The sequence below is a fragment of the Petaurus breviceps genome, unplaced genomic scaffold, assembly GCF_028583685.1.
Source record: "Petaurus breviceps papuanus isolate PSGF00001 unplaced genomic scaffold, PetGlider_PUasm1.0 174, whole genome shotgun sequence".
In the NCBI taxonomy this organism is placed as follows: domain Eukaryota; kingdom Metazoa; phylum Chordata; class Mammalia; order Diprotodontia; family Petauridae; genus Petaurus; species Petaurus breviceps.
Window position 1 is genome coordinate 32,325,287 of NW_027185761.1, and position 17,242 is coordinate 32,342,528.

The 17,242-nt window shown below is 36.9% G+C and overlaps 1 pseudogene; it reads right to left on the bottom strand.

Annotated features, from left to right (window-relative positions):
• Positions 1-16,584: 16,584 nt before the first annotated feature.
• On the bottom strand, positions 16,585-17,166 carry LOC138158418 (neurensin-1 pseudogene; annotated as a pseudogene).
• Between the last annotated feature and the right edge of the window lie 76 nt (positions 17,167-17,242).

Below are 17,242 nucleotides of genomic sequence, written 5' to 3' on the forward strand. Positions count from 1 at the left end.
ACTCTCCCCCAGCAAGACAGATCTTTCCTGGAGACTTTCTAAGTTGTCTTGTGCCAGAAAATTGTTTCATTTCTTCCTTTTCTTAGTTTTGCCACTCCAGAATTTGTTTAAGGTATTATTTTAAAATTGTTTTGAGGGGAATTTGGGAGAGTTCAAGTGAGTCCTTGCTTTACTCTGCTGTATTGGGTCTGCCCTTTACCTGCCACTTGCCCATAACATCATTTGTTATGGCATGATTACATTCACACTTATCCAAGAAGCAATTTGAAGCCCCCTCTTAGATCCTAGTTCTCCCTCCTTTTATTTCCCTTTCAGTAGAGCCTCTAAATTCCTCTATAAATCCAGTATCTTCTCATATAGACAGTGTGAAGATGCAAAAGGCAAACTATTATAAAATACGATAATTTTGTCTAGGATAAAGGGTAAGGAAATTGTGATCTATTATAATTTTGTGAAAAACCCACTGTTCTCCTTCATACTGTGTTCTTCCTGAATTCTAGGATGACTTCTCCAGCTTTAGAGTTCTACAGCTATTTCCATTTCTACATTCTACTTACCACTATAAATGTTTTCTACCTGTAAACTGACCATCTCTTAGATAATGTCATCTTTTTCCCATAAAAATTCTTGTTCATCTTTTTTAAAAAAATCTGAAATTACCACCACCCATCAAAAAATGAACCTGATTATCTTTTCTTCAGAACTTCATTAAATATCATTGATTCTTTTTTCATCATTATTGCTAATTCCTCTTCTATTTGATTTCCCTTTACTGAGATAATGAAAAGGGGTGACCCTTGAAATGAATGAAAGAATTCTCAAGCAAAATGAATGAAAGAATAATCAAGAAAAATGAATCCACACAGTGGCTATGTCCAAAAATAAGTCCCCACACCTTGTGTCCCTCGGCTCTCTGTCAGGGTGTAGGCAACATGTTTCATCATAGGTTCTATGGAGATATGATTTGTCAGGGTTTTGATGAGAGTTAAGTCTTTCAAAGTTGTTTTTCTTTACAATGTCATTGTCCCCAGATAAATTATTCTCCTGCTTCTTCTTACTTCACTCTCTATTAATTCATACTATCCAGTATTCTCTAAAATATTCTCTTTTGTCATTTCTTACAGTGCAATAATAATCCATTACATTAATATATGACAATTTATTCAGCTATTCCCCAATTGCCTGAGGCAATTTAAGGCATGCCTCTAGATTCTAGTTCTTTTCTTTTTCTACCTTTTAATTCCTCCTTTAGGAACAGAAAGTTTGTTTTACATAAATAAGAGTATTTCCTCCCTAATATTGTCTGCCCTTTTAATCCCCTTCCTCCCTATCCTGCTTTTTTGCCTTCTTGAGTTCCTTATATTTCTACAACAAACTATTTGTATGTGTTCATGTGTTTAACCCTCCCTTGTCCATTTATGACAAAACTGAGATTCATCTGATGCCCACTATTGATGCCCTATATCCTCTCTACCATGTTTTTTATATTCTTCTGATGGACCTCATTATGAGAAATAGCAATTCCACCCCCTTTTTCCTCCTTCCTACAAGTGCATTCCTTTTACTCTCCTTTCTTAAAACCCTGAGAACAGTAGTGATCCATTCACAAATGCTCTGTTTTTTTTTCTTATTTAACTCCTACAATACCCTTTGAAGACATTAAGGTTCTAAAGGAACACTTTTTTTTTCCTCTTCATTGGAATGTTATTATTACATCATCACGTAGCCTTTTCCCAACTGCTCAAATAAATGTACTTTTCTAGATTTTTTGGACTGTGTTTGTATTTTAAAGTTCTTAGTTCTGGTGTTTTCTTCAGTTCTTAAGAGTTTTATATTCTGTTTAAGATACGTTTTTTCCTTGCACTATTAAGTTCAGCTTTGTGGGGTAGGTAAGTCATTATTAGTTGTAAGCCTATGCCTTGTTTAATATTGTATCCTTAGAATATCTCTGGCTTTTAGTTGAAGGTGCTAGGTTTGTGTGCTCCTGACTGATTCCTTGGTATTTGAACTCCTTCTTTTTGGAGGCTTGCAATTATTTTCTTTGACCCAGGAGCTCTGGATTTTGGTTATGACATTCCTGAAACATTTCCTTTGGGGGTTCTTTTTAGGAGCTGTTTTGTAGAATCTTTCTATCTTTACTTTCCATTCTGGTTCTAGGAGATCTTGGAAGTATTAATGTATAATTTTTTTAATGCCTAATTCAGAATTTTTTAAAAAAAGTAATGGTTTTTAGGAGTCCAGTGATTCTTAAATTATTGGTTCTTGACCTATTTTCCAGGTCAGTTGTTATTTTATGTCAGACACCTTATATTTCCTTCTACTGCAAAAAAAATCTTTTTGTTTTATTTTAGCTATCTCATGGAGGCTTTAAATTCTTTTTGGTCTATTTTAGTTTCCAGGCATTTCATTTCTTGGGTAGGATTTAACATTTCTAAGCTACTTAATTTCTAATTCTTTCCTTAAGAGCTTTCACTCTACTATTTTTAAAATCTCTTGCTTATTTCTTCCAGTTATTCATATAGTCTTGAGAAAAATAATTTTTTTCATTTGAGTCTCTGCTTTCACTTGTTATGGAATTAAATTTGTGACAGATCTAGATAGATATTTTTATCTATGTCTACTAATGCCGATTGGTTTTCTCTGATTTGCTTATCTCTCCATCTTAATTCCTGGATTAGGGCTACATCTCTTCTAGAATTTTGAGTAGTGGTGGTCAGCACCGTGAAATATAACTATGGTTCCCGTGGGTTCTTGTGCTGAATTCTGCTTCCTAGTGTTTAGACCCCCTGGGTCTTTGAGGTTCAGAGTATTCATTTCAGAGCCTGCTTTGATTTCTCAAGACAGAGTGTTAGGGCCTCAGAGCCCCTGGACTTGGGTTTGAGCACTGTGGAACACTGGTGTTCGTAGCTGCCACACGCTAAAGTCCCCAAAGTTCCTACCCTGAGGCTTTCTGATCACTTTGGGACTTTCTCAGGGGAACCCTCCTCTCTTTACTGTTCTCTGGGCAGGACACTCACTTTCCTATTGCCTTCTAGCTGGTATTTTGTATATTTCTAGCATCAACAAAGTCATTTACTATAGTTTTGCATTGGATTTCTTGACCAATATTGGAAATGGTGTGAAATTCAAGGTTTTGGGGGTATGGATATGAAGGAGCTGGGTGACCTATCTCCCATTCTGATGGCCATCTTGCCAGGGAGTCTTAATGACTGACGCATGTTGTCTTCATGTCCCCCATAATACCGTATATTGCTCAAAATCATCTCCTTTGTGATGTACATTTCCCATCCCTTTTCTAGAGTGTTAGGAAATACTTATCAGATTAGTGTGGGGAGCTTGTTGGTATTATACCCTGGAGGTTCATTATTTTTTCACAAACAGATAAACACCCATAATACAAATGCAGACCCCAAAATATCCTTGAGAATTTAGCAAATAAGCCATATTATTACTAGAGTCTCACCATAGACTTAAAACAATGGCTCATAAAAATCTAAGAATAGAGATTACTGTTCTGAATAATCATAACTTTTAAATTATGTGGCATGAAAAGCTCTCAGATTATTGAATTCTAGTGGAAGGAATCAAACCCATGAGAGAACAAGATGAAGCTCATGCTCCTATGGATCTCTCTGCTATTGGAGTTGTCCAGAAGGTGCTTTCTGTAAGCCTACAGAAGATAAATTTATATCCCAGCAATTTTTATTCAATTACAGAAAGTAATCATTTTATCCATCTGTGTAGCCATCCATGGGACTTTCAGCATAAAAGAAAAATGGGAGAATAGCAGCTTGGTCTTGGACTATTGAATGTAAGAAGACTGGTGACAATTATAATAGCAACAGTCACCCCATTCAATATGATGGGAAGAGTGATCTTTACTTCACAATATTATTAACAATAACAATAACTGAGAAGTAGGATGGGATAGTGGCTTGAAAACTCTTGTTGGAGTTGGGATGTCATGGGTCCTACCTTTGAGACATATTGGTTCTGTGCCCTTTGGCTAATTCATTTAACCTTTTGGTGTCCCAGACAACTTTCTAAATTTCTAAGTTTTGTGTGTGTGTGTGTGGGGGGGGGATTTGGTTTTTTTTGCTTTTTGGAAGGCAATTGGGGTTAAGTGACTTGCCCAAGGTCACATGGCTAGTTTTTGTGTTAAGTGTCTGAGGCTGGATTTGAACTGAAGTCCTCCTGACTCCAGGGCCAGTGCTCTATTCTCTGCCCCTCCTAGCCACCCCTAAATTTCTAACTTATATAGAATGATTATTTTTCTGCATTGATAAAGGGAGTTTCCTTACCTAGGAGCTCCCTATTTGAATGAAATCTCAATTTTAAACTTAAAATAATAGCTAGCATGTCTATATTGCTTTCAGTTTTTCAAAGCACTTTACAAACATCACCTCACTTGGTTCTCACAACAAATCTGTTAGATACTGTAGGTGTTATATCGTCCTCATTTTAAGAGATGATGAAACTGAGACTCAGAGAGGTTGACCAGGGTAGAGAAACATCCAGTATGACAGAGGACTTTATAAGCATAGCTACTGAATACTCAAGGAATTATATCAACCCGTGTGTGTGCTTAGCTGAAGTGTTTCTCTTAGTGTATCCAAATGTGCCTTGAGGTTGTCTGTTCTAAACTGGTACATTTATAAAGTTCCTGCCTCTCTTTGTCTAGTCCTCAACACAAAATAGTGTAAAACCTAAAGTTTGGGCGTTATTCTGATCAGTTGCATAGAGCTGAACCATTCTGTTCATTTGAAAGTTACCTTACTTCTATTTTCTATATATCTGATACATACTTTTCTTCTTCCTTCCTTCCTTCCTTCCTTCCTTCTTTCCTTCCTTCCTTCCTTCCTTCCTTCCTTCCTTCCTTCCTTCCTTCCTTCCTTCCTTCCTTCCTTCCTTCCTTCCTTCCTTCCTTCCTTCCTTCCTTCCCTCCCTCCTTCCTTCCTTTCTTTCCTTCTTTCCTTATTTCTTCTTCTTCTTCTTCTTCTTCTTCTTCTTCTTCTTCTTCTTCTTCTTCTTCTTCTTCTTCTTCTTCTTCTTCTCTCTCTGTCTCTCTGTCTCTGTCTTTCTCTCTCTCTGTCTCTCTCTCTGTCTCTGTCTCTCTCTCTCTCTGTCTCTCTGTCTCTGTCTGTCTGTCTGTCTGTCTCTCTCCTTCCTTCCTTCCTTCCCTCCCCAGACCTTATGTAAACTCCTTGGTGGCATGGACTGTTTTTGTACTTTTTCCTTTCTCTTTATTCCCAGTGCAATAAAAATAGCTAGTATTTATGCAGCATTTTAAGGTTTATAAAGTACTTTATATATGTTATCTCATTTTATACACACAGAGCTTGTTTAGTTATTCAGTTGTGTCTAATTCTTTGTGACCCCATAGACCACAGTGCTGTCTATAGGATTTTACTGACAAAGATACTGGAATAGTTTGCCATTTCCTTCTCCAGTGGACTAAGGCAAACCAAGGTTTAATGACTTACCCAGGAACACACAGCTAGGAAATGTCTGCGGCTAGATATGAATTCAGATCTTCCTGACTCCAGGGTGATTTGCCCAGGGTTACACAGCTAGTAAGTGTTGAAGACTGGATTTGAACTCAGGTCTTCCTGACTCCAGACCAGTAGTCTTCCCACTGAGCCACTGGCTCTCTCTTCCTGGAACACATAGGAAGTACTTAATAGATTTTTCTTGGTTAGTTGATCGACTATGTGTCCTGTGGCATATCCCAGACCTGAGTGTCTATGTCATAGGTATGGACCTTATCCTTAGCCTATTTGTTTTTATACGAATAAATACCAGTAGATTCTCTGTGATCAGTGTGCCTCTCTTCTTTAAATCCCAAATTCTACTTTGTGTCAAGTACTTAGCACTCTAGTGTTTTTGTTCCATTTTGGCTATAATGGGAATATTTTGAGAAGGTCCACGCCTACTGAATGACCCACTGGCAGATAGTCTTCAGCAGCGAATCCCATAGAGTGAAGGAGGCCTTCCTGAGATTTTTTGAGGTAGGAAATGAGATTGAGGCAAGAGAAAATAGAAGCATTCGATGTGACAGACTCTGGGGGGGAGGGGAAGGTAAAAAGGCTATTTTTACTCACATGCAAATTAAATTTATCCAGCATGATAAAGTATTTGGAATTTTAATGCAAGAATCAGAGAGGACTTTTTGACATTGATTTATGAACCCTACAGACATAAGTCATAGAACAACTATTTTGGGGTATTTTCTTGGTGTCAAGCTCTAGGGGAAATACAAAGATGGATTAAAAAGTGTCTCTGCCATCAAGGAGTTTACAGTCTAGTGAGGGAAATAAGACATGTGTATAATAAAAAATATAGATGAGAGGCAATGTGGTATAATATATACAAAATTTGTCTTAGAGTCAGCAACAGCTATCTAAATCCTGCTTCTGTCACATACTGGTTATGTGACCCTGGGCAAATCATTTAACCTATCAGGACCCTGGACAACTCTCTAAGATTATAAATGACAGAAAAGACGCTGATGATTATTGGTAGGTGAAATCAAATCTCTTGGGAGGTTCAATCTGTATCCCAAACTCACAGTGCACTGAGACACTTTTGCTTAGGGACTTGTGATCTGCTTCAGTGGAGAGAATTTCCTCACAGGGGGAGTCCCTCATATCATTGAAATCCCAGGTTCAATGCAAGAAGCAAAGGAGTGGTATGTGATAAATGCCTTAAGAAGGATATAGAGTGCTCTAGGCATTTGAAGCATGAGAGAACATTTACATGGACTTAGAGCAATTTGGGAAAATTCCAGTTGATCTGGGCAATGAAGACAAAAAGAGGACATATGTAATGTGAAAATGAACAGAGAAGAAATGCACTCTGTTTGTATCCAGGTAGGGTTTGAGGTATATAAATGGGAGGAGTGGAAGATACAGGATGAAAAAAATGGTAGTGGGAGGCCATTAATGACAGCACAAGGAGTTTGGACTTCATTTAGCAGAAGCTGAGATTTTTGAATTGAGCAATGGCTTGATCAGAATTGTGCTTCAGGAAAGTTAATTTTGCCACAGTGTGCAAGTTATAGAAGTTGAAGGTAAATGAGCAATAAAGAGACCGTTCAATTCAACTCACTTCACAAAAAAAAAAAGAATTAAGAAACCAGTATGTTCCAGGCACTGTATGTACTGGGTGCTAGGAAGACAAATTCAAAAAATCAAATTGTACCTGTTCTTAGGGAACTTTTATTGTACTTGCGTGTGTGTGTGTGTGTGTGTGTGTGTGTCTGTGCATCTGTGTCTTTGTGTGTGCATGTGCTCACATGCTAATATGACTACAGTTTAGGAAGGAAATAATAAAAGTCTGAATTGGTGTGGTGGAAATGGACATGAAGAGTGTGAGCAGCTATGAATGGTGTGGACAATGGACAATGATGACTCTTCCTAACTGCGTAAGAAATGGGAGAGGGAGTATGGCAGAATGGATAAAGTTGGCTTCAAAGCCTGGAAGATATAAGTTCTAATCCTGTTTCTGATACATATTGGCCATCTGAAACCTAGCAATGCTCGAGGCAACTCTAATATTATGAATTGTAGAAAAGGGTTTGATTTGTATTGGTAGAAAGAATTTCTTCTCCTGGGAGGTCTAGTTCTTATCCCAAATTCTTTGATAGGGAAACTGAGATGAACAGCTCAGTGTCTTCCTGAAATCCATAAATAAATCTCAGACAAAGTCACCACCAAATTGCTATTGACTGGCTAAAGTTTCTTTCTTCTCATTACATTTTAAACTTCAAAGTGTCCAAAGTTCTCTAGAACTGAACAAAGTGAAGAGAATGTAAAAGTTGCTTTTACGTGATGAAATGTGTAAAACAATTGTATCCTGAATCCCACAAAGCCTTAATATACTGAGATGCTTAATATTCATGAAATCAAAAGGTTTTATTCTTTTCTCCACCTATTTGGAAACAATACATCCTTTTTAAAAAGTTTAAAATGTAATAAAGACTGTTTTGTAATTGGAATGGAAAATTTGAGATTGGGAGGGGGCAGTCCATATAGATTCTGAGGCTTTGCTTGTGTTATAAGTTGAATAGGAGTTTCATGTTTTAGCAATCTGTAGATTCTTTACAGTCAAATACATGAAATGGAATTTTTGATAGTCACCTTTAGAATTAACATTCCAGGGGTGGCTAGGTGGCACAGTGAATAGAGTACTGGCCCTGTAGTCAGAAGGACCAGAGTTCAAATCTGGTCTCAGACAGTTAACACAAAAACTAGCCATGGGACCTTGGGCAAGTCACTTAACCCCAATTGCTGTACCTTCCCCCCTCAAAAAAGCTATATATATTATATATTATATATATAATATATATATATGTAATTACCATCTCAGTGAAGGACCATTCACATATGTCTTCCCAAGCAGCATGAGTTATCATTTTCTCCCCCACCCCCCCAATGCATGGGAAGCCTTTCTCTGATACTCTTAATATTTTGTGAATACCTGTGCATCCCTTGAACTATTGGTGTTGTATAACATCATTTTTATGACATGGCATGCTTATTTCCCTTTCTGACTATATATGATACTCTTGATGTATTTTATGTTATTTCTCTTGTTCAAATCATCATTTGGCAACATGTTATAGCTGCTGTACATACTTCATGTGCCTTTCTATTTCCTTTTGGTTCATTTGTAAATATGATTCTTCAGAGATTATAGTGTTCCATGATTTGTAGGCCTAGGACTAGAATAACACTGGATGAATATTGATGTTAAAAAATAGACTTTTGCATCAGGGGAAAGCTTTAAATCACTTAAATAACTGAATAGTTACACTGATCCAATCCAATTTGTTTTCCTCTAATTTGTTTCTAGTTCCCACTGTTATTCATCAGCATTGACTGACCAAGAACTACATACTACTACACAGTTGGTTGCTAATACAATGTGACATAATGGAATAGCATAATCTGGAAAACAGGCATTCTTCATCCACTTTGTTTTTCTTATATAGATTACCTGTCTGATCTTTTTTACATGACTATGCAATTGACTAAAGAAGGTCAATAGTGTTCTCAAAAGTTATTTGTTCTCACCATTATTGACCTTGGAAATAGTCTGTATGGACTCTTTTTCCTCAGTACTAGATATGTTTTCTGAGAAAGTGGAAATGCACTTAAAACAATCAAGGCATGAAGAATGGATACCCATGACTCAAAGCAAAGGCAGGAAATCTATGATCAAGGTAGCACAATTTTAAATAAAATATTAGATTCATTTTTAAGATATCATAAAGACTTAAAGATTCCAACAAAATGCAATGGATGATGGATGGTTTTAATACAAAAATAAGGCAACCAAAAAGACATTGACATTGACATCTACTGACTGGTTGCTCTTTCATTTCTGTGAAGTCTCTGTGAACAAATGGTCTATGCACACATAAAAGATGTCCTTGATGAAACATTGGTAGGAGTGAAGTCAGAAACTACAGAGTTCTTGAAACTTTGTCCTTAACATTCTTTATGGTCTGCTCAAGTTGATCAGCAGAATGCCACTCATTATATGAAATAATTGCTTAATAGTTCTTTCTGATTTAATAAAAATTAAGAATTAGTATACTTCAAAGCCACTTCAATCTCCTCTCCTCTAATTCATATTTTTTAATAGCTTGGACAGGGGCAGGGCTGAAAAAGTTTACTTTTATTCTATCTAAAAACGAAAACAAATGCTAAGCAATTTTCATCTACTTATATAAGCAGCTCTTGCTCTTAGCAACATTTTCTTAAATTAATTTGTTACTGTAAAATTCTGTAAAATAACGAGACTGCATTTCCTAAAGTAAGATGTGGTAATTTAGCCTTTTTAAAATGCTTGTTGTCTAGTCCTCTCATCCATAAATCTGAATTAGTGAGATTTTACTATATAGACATCGGGCCAATTTACTCAGTCTTGGTTTTCATTTTCATTTTGAAGAGACCTTTGGAAAGGGCCAGCCAAATTTAATTGAATTTATTCTGAAGCATTCAACTCCCAAATTACTATAGGAATCTCTACGTCCTTGTATTATTTTCAAACAACCAGTGGAAGATAGATGGGAGTTGCTTCTATGGATGAACTGTGTATATTGTTTATACAAAAGGAAGACAACTAGATGTTTAAAAGACAAATTTTAAAGCTAAATAATCCATACTTCAGAACTATATCTTCTCTGACCATTGTTCTTAGACTTATTTCCATGAATATTGGAGCCATTTTCTATGCCTTTTCTTGTATGGACTATATAGGTTCAGACTGGGCCATTTGGTATCTGTCTGATCAAATATTTTATGACATTTAAGCTGAAAGAGCAAGCTATTCCAAAGAACTGCAGTTCAACTTTTTCATAAGACAACTAATAATTCTCCTTCCTTAATAGCTGTGAAGAGCAAATGATACCTCACGGAAAATCTGGAGATGTGATTTTTCAGCATAAAAGCACATGGCTAAAAGCACGCTTTTGTTCCCATAAATAGACCCATTTTCTTTTCAGCTATCATGAAGGAAAGTTGGTAAAATAAAGCTTCTTTGTCTCATGACTGTACATCTGTTGCATATTTTCTGCCTCCTGTTCTAGTTTTTCCACTTCTGACCTAATAATGGTTTGCACAGCTACCAGGGAGGCAGGTTCCAGGGGATTCTGACACACAGATGCAGAGGCTAGGGATGAAGTAGTTGACATCAGAATTCCACTTTCTACAAATGCTTCAAGTTATAAATTAAGAAAAGTTGTTGAATATTTTTTTTTCTTTTTCACCTTATGTGCTTTTTACACTTATGGGTTCCACAGGATATCAGAATATGCAATTATTCTATCACCTCCCCCGCTCCCCCCCATCTCAATAATGGCTATAGGATCTAGTGCTAGTCATAGAATCAGGAGAACAGGGTTCAAATCCCTGACCTCTGATACTTAATTGCAATGTGACTCTGGGACAGTCACTTAATCTCTTGGGAAATCCATTTCATTTCTTTAGGGCTCCATTTTCTCATCTGTAAAGTGATAGGTTTGGATTTTATGATACCACAGGTTCTCTAAGCCTATAATTCAATGATTCTGTGATTTCTGTGCACCTCAGGCATAAATCTCAAGCATTTATGCACAAAATCATAGATGTATAAAAAAAGTTAGCAAGTAAATGGTTGGCCATGCTTAGTGCATCAGGGGAGGGAATTTCCACACTAGGAGTTTCCTTACACTGATGAAATCACAGATCAACCTCCAATACATATAAATTCTCCCCAGTCTGGGCTCCCCTAAGGTGAAAGGAGGACTGGGGAAAATAATACCGTACATCATCTTTCCCTGTAATTTATGGGAGACATTATCAGAAAGGAGAGGCAGTGGAAATTTCCATAGTATCAGATATCTGTATGCCCATGCACAGATACTAGATAGTGAACAAAATGAAAAGGATCACTTAAAACTGGGAGGTTCATTGAAATGTGACTCAGGGCTGGAATATAGCAGTGGAAGGATAGACATTATTTCAGCAGAAACACATGAGATAGAAGAGCCTAGTACACAAAGAATAGATATTCCTATGAAGAAATGTAGGAAACAGAGGGTGCCAACATAGATCACAGGATTAGGGATTTAAAGCTGAAAGATCATCAAGCTCAATGCCCTCATTTTACAAATGAGTTATCAGAGGCCTATGTAGATGAATTAACTTTCCTAAGATCATACAACTAGTGAATATCTAAGGTGGATTTGAACACAGGTCTTTTTGACTCTTAGTTCAATATTATAGCCACATCACCATACTGTTTTTCTAAACATGATGAGAAAGAATTTGAATAAAAATCTATAAGAGGGAAAAACAGGGATGACATTGTGGTACCTATCCCTGGAGGTCTTTGCTCAAAAGCTAGACTACCAGTTTCCAGGGATGGTATTGAAAGGAGATTGTTCTTGGGTATGGGTTAGAATAGATAAGCTTTCATGTTCCTTCAATGCAGAAGCAGTATGGTAGAGAGCACAGTGCTGGGTTTAGAGTCAGGAATCTCTGGATGTGAATTCCACTTCAGATACCTACTAGTTGTCCAACAATGAGAAGTCATTTAACCTAGCTGAGCCTTGGTTTCCTCACCTGTAAGTCATAATGGCACCTAGGATCAATAAGTATTTTGGAAGCTTAAATGAGATGATATACATAAAATGTTTTGTTGTTGTTTTTTTCAATTGTGTATGATTCTTTGTGACTCCACTTAATGTTTTCTTGGCAAAGATGCTGGAGTGGTTTGCCGTTTCCTTCTCCAGTTCATTTTCCAGATGAGAGAACTGAGGCAAACAGAGTTAAATGATCTGCCCAGGGTCACACAGTTAGTAAATACCTGAGGCCAGATTTGAACTCAGGAAGATGAGTCTTCCTCACTCCAGGTTTGGCATTCTATCCTGTACAACACCCAAACTTTAAAATAGGTAAATGGCAATTACTCTTTAAGACTAGTCATAGACATGGCTAATGTGAAAATATGTTTTGCATGACTACACAGGTATAATTGATATCATATTGATTGCCTTCTCAATGGAAAGGGTAGGGGCTGGAGGGAGGTAAGAATTTGGAATTCAAAATTTAAAGAAAACTGACAAATGAATAAATTAAAAACAAAACAAAACAGAGATTGTACTAAATGGCACTGAAAGTTTCTTTCTTCAGGAATTCTCTGAACCAATGAAATCGCAGATCCAGTACCTATCCCCATTCCATTATTGTAGCTTTATTTTAGCTTTCGTATTCCAGAATGTTATTACTTAAAGCATGCTTTCCCTGGAATTTTGGTCAAAGGTACATGCACTTTGTATGTTTCTTAAAGATTTTCTGGATAGGGCTCCAGTTATGTGGTGCTACCACTTGAGAGTCCAGACATGTTTCATGTGATCAATGATTCTATGATTCTGAATCTTAGGCTGTCTAAACTGAAGCACCCTTTCCTGGCCCATTTTCTTCTCCTTGTCACTCGTTAAGCCCAACCCCACCTCTCCAATGTTCCGATGCTAGTCTAACTTGCACATCTTACGGACCCTCTGGCAATCCCTATTCTATTAATAAAGTGAACTTCCTATTAAACTTCTATCCTTCCTTCAGGAATTACTTTGCACATATTTACATTACATTTTCTAATTATGTTTCAGTTTTGCTGCTTGAATGTAAGCTTTCTGAGGGCAAGCACAGTTATATTTTTGTCAGTGATGCTGTTGAGATTTAGACTGACAAATGGATTAGACTACGCTAGCTAGACACACTCCCTCATCCCTGAAAGAGGCAGGCAATACGATATGCTGGACCTTTGTTTACTTTCTTAGTTTTCTCTCTCCCACATCGTCTACTTATGTCATTTTCTTTGATTTTCCCTGACTGAATTATGTATAGGAGACTGAAGAAAGATTATAGAAGAAGAGGACACTGGAAGTAGGAGTAAAATTCCAACTTACTAATTTTCCATCTCAGAAGCTATTTGGAAGGCAAGCTTCACGTTATTTTAGGTAAGGACCTGCCAGATTCAATGCCATAGGTGTCATAGCCCAGTGTCCCAACAGCAAATCACATTTGATGGCATTTATTAATGCACTTCCTCAGCCATGGAGTCAGCAATCCCTATTTCTCTCTGTAATGTCGAGAGTCATTATGGCACAGAGAGCCAACCTAGAAGCCAGGAAGACCTGTCTCTGATTCATCATGGCTGTGTGATTCTGGATAAGTCATTTAACTTCTTGATATACCAGAGTACTCTCTAAGACTATAAATTACAGAAAAATTGCTGACTTACATTGGTAGAAGGATTTTCTTCACTATGGTAATGAAATCACAAGCCCAATCACCATGGTAATGAAATCACAAGCCCAATTCCAATATCTAATGTCAAAAGGATTCTCTCTCTCTCACTCTTTCTTGCTCTCTTTCTGTGTGTGTATATGTATACACACATATACACACACATATATATACACATATGTATTTATATACATTTGTATGTCTCATATCTGTGCCTATGTACATCTTTATCTATAGCTATATTCCAATCTGTCATATTTGCCAACTTTTCATTCTTTATAAAAAAGTATACATTAAAAAAAATCAAGTCAAGGCATTCTATATATTCCAAGGTCCTGCAACATAAAGAGTACTGAGTTGTGCCCAACCACTTCACAATATGAAAATATTCTAAAATCCATCTTTAGAAGGGCCAATGGCATCATTATAGCAGGAGAATCGATTATTAATGTAGCATAGAAGATTTTATTCTTTTCTTGAGGCTATAGCTAGCTGGGCTTACACTGTCTGATATCCCCAGGTCCTCATAATGAAAGTTAAGAACTTCAGGATCCTGAAGATGGGAAATTTCACAAACTTGTCTATGTCTCTGACATTAAAACATGATGGTGTTACTTCTGTGAAATAGCAGACAATATGACCCATATAGAGACTTTTAAAATGTTTCAGTCATCTTCTGCATGAAGCCTTTCCTGATTCTCCCAACTCCTTATCATTTTCCTCCCAAAATTCCTTGTTCTTAAATTTTTTTTTGTATTGGGAATGTATATTCACAATACACATACACATATCTATACATGTATGTGCCTATGCACAATGACACATGCATGTGTATATTCATTTACTTTATATTTACATTGTGTGTATATATGTAAACATTGTGTGTATATATGTATGTATATATATATATATACACACACACACACACAAACACTCATTCATATATTTTATTTGTCCATTCAAAAATAGCAATATAAGTTGGCAGGGATTTTTGGAAGGATACCACAGTCATAGTCTCCATTTCACATCCCAATTTAAATCCACAGATTAAATTAAAGTGCAAAGAGAGGAAATGACTTCCTTCCAAGGAAAACAAAATTTGTTGCCTGTGAGGGAAAGCCTTTTTCAGGTTCATATCTTCACAAAGATTTGTTATTGGAGGAAGACTTTCTTTAGTCTTTATAAACATATGACAGTATTATATGAACTTCTTTGGGTGGCTAAAGTCAATTAATGGGGAATTTTGTCAATAGAACATAACAGGATTTAGCTTACAGATGAACCTCAAATCTGTGGCTTTCAGTGAGTCAAGGTGTGAAAGAATGACACTGACCTATGGAACAAGCACATCAAAACAAAAACCCTGGAGGAGGAAGAAAAAAAATCACATGTGGTGTATAGTAATTAGTAATTTTAAGTTGAAAAGGGTCTTAAATATTATCTAGTCCAATTCCCCTCATTTCTAGATAAATTGTAGTGAGGCCTAGAGAAGTGCCCAAAGTCATCCAGTAAATTAGTGTCTGAGTAGGAAGTAGAACTACAGCTAGGTGGCACCATAGTGGATAGAGCACCAGGTTAAGAGCTCTCTTCCTGAGTTCAAATCTGGTCTTGGACACTTACTAGTAGTGTGACACTGAACAAGTCCCTTAATACTGTTTCCCTCAGTTTCCTCATCTGAAAAGTGAGCTGGAGAAAGAAATGGCAAACCACTCCAGCATGTTTGTGAAGCAAAGCTCAAATGGGGTCATGAAGGGCTGGACACTATTGAAATGACTAAGTAAGAACAACTTCTTGACTTCTAGTAAGTATATGGTGTTTTTATTTTTGTTTTTTTGTTTGTTTTTTTTCATTTCAACTGTGCTCTCTCCCCAGTACTGTATAGAGATATTCTTAGTCTTAATTTTTTGTGGATCACATTGTCTAATAATCCTCAACTGGGTGATTTTTAGCATTTTGCAAAAAAAAAAATCCAAAGGCACATAGAATCCATCGAGGAGGTGATAAATTTGAGTTCAATATGAGGAACCTTATGTTAAGTAATACAGTTAAAAGGTAATTCTGTAGATCAGAATAAGGAAAGCCATTTTTTCCCTGTGAACATAGTATTTGATAACAACTTGTACTACTTAGTAGAGACAGAACTAAAACAGTACTAAGGAGAAAAAATATTAGGAAACAATACTAATAAAAATCGAAACCAGACTACATCATCTTCAAGTTGTATGCTAACCACTAGTAAAGCTGGTCTAAAATTGTATAGCACTTTCAGAGAACACGGAAAATGAAAATGAAGTCACAGGATATCAACAAGTATTTCCATGGGGGTCTCCTGGTTTAGTAAAGGGAAATTTTTGTTCAGTTGTTTCCATCATGTCCCATTTGGGGTTTTCTTGGCTAAGATATTGAAGTAGTTCACCATTTCCTTCTCCAGTTAATTTTACAAATGAGGAAACTGAAACAAATGGAGTTAAGTAACTTGTCCAGGGTCCCACACATCTAGTAAATGGCTGAGGCCAGATTTAAACTCAGGTCTCCCTGTCTCCAGTCCTGGTGTTCTATCTACTGTGCCACCTAGCTACCTAGTAAAGGGAAATACATGTCATAAAGAGAGGGAATGTATGTGCTGTCTGAATCCTGAAAGAAGTGGCTCTAAGTTCTCTTCAGCTTTCCCCCAGAGCTGGCTGCTCCCCAGTGGTACATGACAAGTCATATTCTTGCCATTACCAAAAGTGATATTCTCCCATTTAACTGATATGTTTAAATTACAAAAGGCAGACAGGATAAAGTTTCAGGTCTCTGCTAAAGGTTGGATGTTATAAATTCTGGACAAAGTGATTGGTATCTTGGTTTTTCATGGGGCTGGAGATTTTGTGTTGAGCTGTACATGGGCTTTGATGTCTGCTGCTCTCTCTTTGAACTTCTGCTGACAGCATTTTTCTTCTTTGCAGACATTCATAAAGCCATGGCCATGGTCATCCTTCCAATACAAAATAAAAGGACTCCTGACAGTTAACAGAGGTCTAGTGTGCCATTAAACTCAGAGGTCTGGGAATCCATCATTACAAAATCTCCCTCTCCAAAGACATTGATTTTGGGAGACATAGGAAAGCCCACTATTAAATGTTTCCCCTAAGATCAGGAAGTCCATGCCAGAGAGGAGTCTGACCTTCCAGAAAATGGAGTTCCACTTATTAGGTGATCTCAGGATCTGAAAATCATCTCCATTTTCTGAAATGGAAGCTGTTCAGTCCTCAGGAAACTGATGCAAGCAGGATCAGACTTGATAGCACTGATATCCTTCAGGCATTTTCTGTGCTTGTTTAGCTCCACAGATGTTGGTACAAGAACACATTCTTCTTGGCTTTGATATTCTCCTTTTCTTTTTTGTGTCCATCCTTTGGACTCTTCCTTCCTTCCTTCCTTCCTTCCTTCCTTCCTTCCTTCCT